Source organism: Manis pentadactyla, chromosome 10 (assembly GCF_030020395.1).
Source record: "Manis pentadactyla isolate mManPen7 chromosome 10, mManPen7.hap1, whole genome shotgun sequence".
Taxonomy (NCBI): Eukaryota; Metazoa; Chordata; class Mammalia; order Pholidota; family Manidae; genus Manis; species Manis pentadactyla.
The window spans coordinates 924,500-930,499 of record NC_080028.1 but is presented as its reverse complement, the minus strand read 5'-3'; positions in this window follow the sequence as shown (position 1 = coordinate 930,499).

The following is a 6,000-nucleotide window of genomic DNA, read 5'->3' as shown; positions in this document are numbered from 1 at the left end:
CATGTGGCCAGGAGTGACGACAAGCCTGCACACAGGCCTGTCAGAGTGACGTTCTGGACATCCAAGGATAAAGAAACTTGCTCAAAACCGTCAGGGAGGAAAGGGCTTAACCAGACTGAACCTGTCAATTGGCCAAGGAGCGACTGTCAGGATTCTAAGAGAATTGAACCTAGAATTCCAAAACAGATTGGCAAATAAAGATGTCTTTACAGCCTATAAACATCAAAGTTTACCACACAGAGTCTCTAAAACATTACTGGAAGATACACCCCCCAAAACAAAGAATGAATGCAAGTGGTAGACATGGATGCCAGTTTGGGCTATTCAAATGGAGTAACAGCCTTCAAGAAAACCCAAGGAAGTCCCACAGCATAGGACGGGGAGAAGAAGAGTGGGGAGCAGAAGACACACTGAGGTTCTTGCACGGTCAGAGAATTTTTAAAAAGTTCAAAATACAAAGTTTCTGCTGGAAAATGGAAATAGGGTTTACAGATTTCAAAGCAGCTGGGGGAAAATTGAAATGAAGAATTGACCGCGCCAACAGAAAGCGGAAAAGAGAATGATAAATGATAAGGAGCCAAATGTGAGATGACAGGAATGAACTCAGAGGAATGGTCAGAGGTGACCGATTTAAACTCATCTATTAAAAGACAAACTCTCAAATTGGAATATAAATATTTAAATACTACCTATAAGAAATACGTCTAAAAATGTCTCAAGCTGAAAATAAAAGGATGGGAACTATGTACCTTAAACAACTACTGAACAATAGGTCTAAAGACCTAAAGAAAGTGAAGAACAAAAACTGAAAACCTGTGTACCTTGCAAATGATTAGTATTCAGAACAGAGAACCCTTCCAAGTCCGTTAGAAAAAAGCCAATAGAATGATTAGCAAAACCTGTAACGAGGCTCCTTGCAGAGAAGAACATAGAACAGGCCAGCCACGTCACTAGTAGTTTTGGAAATGCAGAGTGACACCAGACCAAATGAGCACAAACATTCAAGTCTGACAGCATCCAGGGATGGCAAGGTGGGTTAACTGAAACACACACACCCTGCTGGTTGGGATGACAGGCCACTTGTCTTCATAAATGATACGGCATTACCCAGTGAAGTGGGACGTGTATCAGTTATCTATTGCTGCATAACAAACCAGCTCTAAAACTTAGTTCTTCAGCAGCAATCATTCCTTTGTCACAGATCTGCTATTGGGGCAGGTTTCAGCAGGCACAGCTGGCTGCTCAGTGCTGTGCCTCCTGGAGCATCTCTGTGGGGGACATGGAAGATGGTGCACTTGTGGCTGGTAGGCTGGTTCAGGCTGTGGCCTGAGGGCCTTGGAAAAGTCCTTGTGGATGGTGGCCGGGTTTCAAGAGCAGGAGTCCTAAGAGAACCAGGTGGTACCTGTATCACTTTTCATTACTGTAGCCTCAGAAGTCCCATTGCATCACTTCTGCCCAGGCCTGTCCAGATTCAAGAACTCCTACTTCCTGTGAAGGAAAGTGTCAAAGTCACTTGTTAAGTGTTATGTTAAGAGGAGCATGTGTTATGGGAGAAGTGTGGCCCTTTGGAAAATGCAAGCTGCCACAATGTGCACACCCATCCTCAGCTCTGGTGTAAGCTGGTATCTATTCCTGCTTGCACTCCACAGCCAGATGCACGCCAGAGAAACCTGTGCCTGCTCATCAGGAGTCCGATACATCAGCGTTCAAAGCAGCACTGGTTTTAATTGCAAAAATACCTGAGAAAAAAACTTAAGATGCCCATGGGCACCAAAATGAATAAAGTGGTGTGTGTCCCCTGCAATCGAATGGCACACAGCAACCGAAGTGATTCATTTCAATGGAGCCACCCAAGTGTAATGTAAAGTGTGATTCCATTTACACTCAGCAGAGAGCTAAGAAATATGTGTGTACACACACACCCGTCTATCTTTTTTGACATCTATTAGCAAACCTTGAGTTCATACTGATAGTTCCAATTCCAATTCAACAGATTTCATTCCATTCTTGCCCCTTCTGACCCTTCCAATAGTGAGAAGCCGCCTTGTGCTCGCCTGCTGGCTCCATCTCCACTGTGTGTTGGGGCTCTACCAGCCAGAGAGGGCGCCAGACACATCAAGGACCGCCCGCCCCCGAGGGATGCCGAGCCAGCAGCTCAGTTCCCGGGCCTCACTGCCCCTCCCACCCCGCCCCATTAGATCCGCAGCTGAAAAAAGTAAATTGTGTTTCTGCATACTAGTGATGAACACAAGGACACTGAAATTAAAAAGACAACACCATTACGAGGGTTCAAAATAAAATGAAATACTACACGTAAATCAACAAAATGTGTGTAGAACTTGCATGCTGAAAATGATAACATGCTGTGGAAAGAAAGATCTAAACAAATGTAGAAACATACTATTTCCATTTCCATGGTTAGAAGGCTCAAAAAGTAAAAATGCCACTTCTCTCCATATGGACATACAATTTTAACTATTCCTCTCAAAATCTCATCGAAGTATTTGGTAGATACAGACAAGATTATTCTGTAATGTATATGGAATGGCAAAGGAACTATAATAGCTAAAACAATTTTGAAAAGGAGTATAAAGTGGGAGGAATTAGTCTACCCAATTTGAAGATACTGTAGCTATGATCGTTAGGATTGTGTAGTATTGGCAGAGGGACAGATGCACAGATCACTGGAACAAAACAGAGAACCCAGAAACAGACCCACACAAATATGCCCAACTGATTTCTGACAAGCATGCAAAAAAATTCACTGGAGGAAGAATGATAGCCTTTTCCACAAATTGTACTGGAGCCATTACATTTCCACAGGCCAGAGGAGTGGGGAGGGTGGGGGAGAGAGAATGGAGAAGGGTGGGGGGTAGGGGAGAAGAATCTCAATATAAGGGGTTCACATCTTACACAAAACTTAACCAGAAATGGATCATGGACTAAAAACTATAAAACTCTTAGAAAAAAAGCCTAGTAGAAAATCTTTGGGATCTAGGGCTAGGCAAAAAATTCTTAATTTGACATCAAGAGTATAAGCCATTAAAGAAAATATTGATAAACTAGACCTCATCAAAGTTAAAACCTTCTGCTTTGCAAAAGAGCCTATAAAGAGGAAGAAGGGACAAGCCACAGACTGGAAGAAAATATTTGCAAACAACCAAGCTGACAAAGGACTGGTATATGGAATCTATAAAAACTTTCAAAACTCAACACTTACAAAAAACAAGTAATCCACTTTAAAAATTGGCAAAAGATGAAGAGACATTTAACAAAGACCAAACACAGATGCCAAATCACCTTATGCAAAGATGCTCAACAGGAGCCACTAGGGAAATGGAGACAAAAGCACAATGAGATGTCACACATACGAAAATAAAAAGTTGTGGCCACAGCAAATGCTGGTGAGGATGTGGAGAAACTGGACCTCTCATGCACTGCTAGTGGGGGTGTAAAATGTTACAGCCACTCTGGGAAACACCTTGGCAGTTTCTCCAAAATCTAAACATGCAACTACCGTGTGACCCAGCAGTTGTGCCCCTAAGCATTAATCTCAGAGAAATGAAGATTTTTGTTCACACCAAAAGCTGTACACAATGTTTGTAGCATCTTTATTAGTAGGAGTCCAAATCTGGGATCAACCTAGGCAGATGCTCTTCAACTCATTAGTTCTAGGAATTTTATTCATAGATTCTTTGGAATATTCTGTTAGATAATTAGTTAAACCTATGGTCCATGAGCATCATGGACAACCACTCAGCAATACAAAGGGACAAACTACTGACACTCACAACTTGGATGAATCTCCAGGGAGTTACGTTGAGCAAAAATGCCAATCCCAAAAGGTTACTTAATATGGGATTCCATTTATGGAACGCTAAAATTTTTTAAATTTTGGAATAGAGGACAGATTAGTGGTTGCCAGGGATCAGTGTCGGGGTCGGGGCAGGAGGGAGATGGGCGTGGTCACCAAAGGGCAACATGCCAGTCCTCCTCGGAACTCTTCAGTGTCTTGACTGTGGCTTCAAGAACCAACCGGGGCAATAAAACTGCACGGAATTTAATACACTCAAGTACAAGTAAAACCAAGGAAATTGGAATAAGATCAGTGGGTTTTATCAGTGTCAATATCCTAGTTGAAATGTATCATTTCATGTAAGTAACCATTGGGGAAAACTAGCTAACAGGTACAAGGGATCCTTCTGTATAATTTCTTAGAATTGCATGTCAATCTGTGATTACCTCCATAAAATTCTCATTTAAAACATTCCACTGTAAATATTTTTTCTGAGGAAATAACCAGAAGGGTCTGCAAAGGTATACGAGCTCCCATGCATCTCTGAGAATTGTTCACAGGGAACTGAACACAGCTGGGATCCTTCACAGGCCTGGGGCTCACCTGTGCTGTGCAAGAGCAGGCAGCCATTAAAAATGGCCCTGTGCAACCATAATCCGTGGTATGGATACATGTCGGATCGCCAAGTGAAAGCTGCAGATTTTCAAAGAGTACATATAGCAAAAAAAGTTTCATCTACAGGCTCATAACTAAAACCTAGGTGACATACATCTGGTTGTTTTTCAGTTATCCTTTTGGGGGTGTGATCATAGTTGTCACTTTTTATTTTGTTGGCTGGACTGTTTATAGGGAACGGCATTCCTGTTTTGATTAGGGATGCTAGATAAAATGCAGTACACCCAACTGAAGTTTATATTCAGATAAATAATTTTTAGTATGAAGATGTCCCATGCAATATCTGAATTTTTACCTGCTAAATCTGGCAGTCCTCATAAGGAAAATAAAACTCAACCAGCCACCATCATGCTGGAAAGCCAAGAGTGTGAGCCCACCTGTGGAGGGCCGCTCCCACCTGGGCCTCCCTGCCCTGCCCGTGTGCGACAGGTGAAGACCAAGGGCACTTCTCGGTCTCCTTGGCTCCCCTCGACAACTGCTGCAGCTTCTCGCAGCTGGGGAGCATTCTGTCACTGCCCAGTCCGACCCGGCCAGCTCTCTTCCTCCCTGGACATGGCCCACCCAGACCTTAGCAGGCCCTTCATGGTCTGGCCCCTTCCGACTGGGGTCCCCATTCACACAACTTGTTGGCCCCTGCCCCAGGGCCTTGGCGCCTGACACGTGAGAGCTCCCTCCCAGTACCGTCCCAGCCACACAGCCCCTCCTACTCAGGACCTGCTTGAGTTCCCCGGGGGCACTGCAGTCACCTTCCCTCCTCCCAGCCCAGACGGAGGTAGGTGCAGCTCTCCTCCTCCCTCACCCCTCACTCTCCTAAGGTCATCACCCTTGCTAGATAGCACCTACAGCTTCTCCCACCTTAATTCCTTGCCAAATTGTGCCAGGGAACCTAAGGCTCCCGGGCGTTCTCCGAAATCCCACCGCTCTCTCCATGGGCCTTCACCTCACTGACTCCCCAACACCTGAAGGGCTTCTTGGCACAGTCACCCCCAGGCCCCCTTCAGACCCCCTCCTCTGCACCCAGGAAGGGGCCCCACAGCAGCTCAGTGCCCAGGCTCTGCTCACCGCCACTTGCTGGAACTCACCTCAGCCCGCCTGGAGCTCCACCTGTGCCAGGCGCTGCCGGCCTCACGGCCCCCGGATGCCTGGGGGTTCTGGCGGCACAGCTGCCCCACTCTCCACACACTCTGCCATCCACCTTAGCAGAGGAGGTGTGCTCACCTTATCCCCGCCTCACCGGAGGGCTCAGCGGCAGGGCTGGGATGGGGCCCTGCCATCAGCTGGGCAACAGGCCAGCGTCTGCACATCCACCCTGGCCAGGGACCCCTGCACCCGCCGTTTCCGGACATCCTAGAACAATGGCGTCTGGTGTGCCTCAGTCCTAGGGCCCGCGGCAGACTTCCCAGGAGCAGCTAAGGCAGGCCCTGCAGCCGTTCACCCCAAAAGAAGGCCACTGCGACCCATGAGCCCCCAGAGAAAAACAGCGGGGGTGCCTGCACACATCCCCAGCTGGGGCCTGGAGGCCTCCTGGT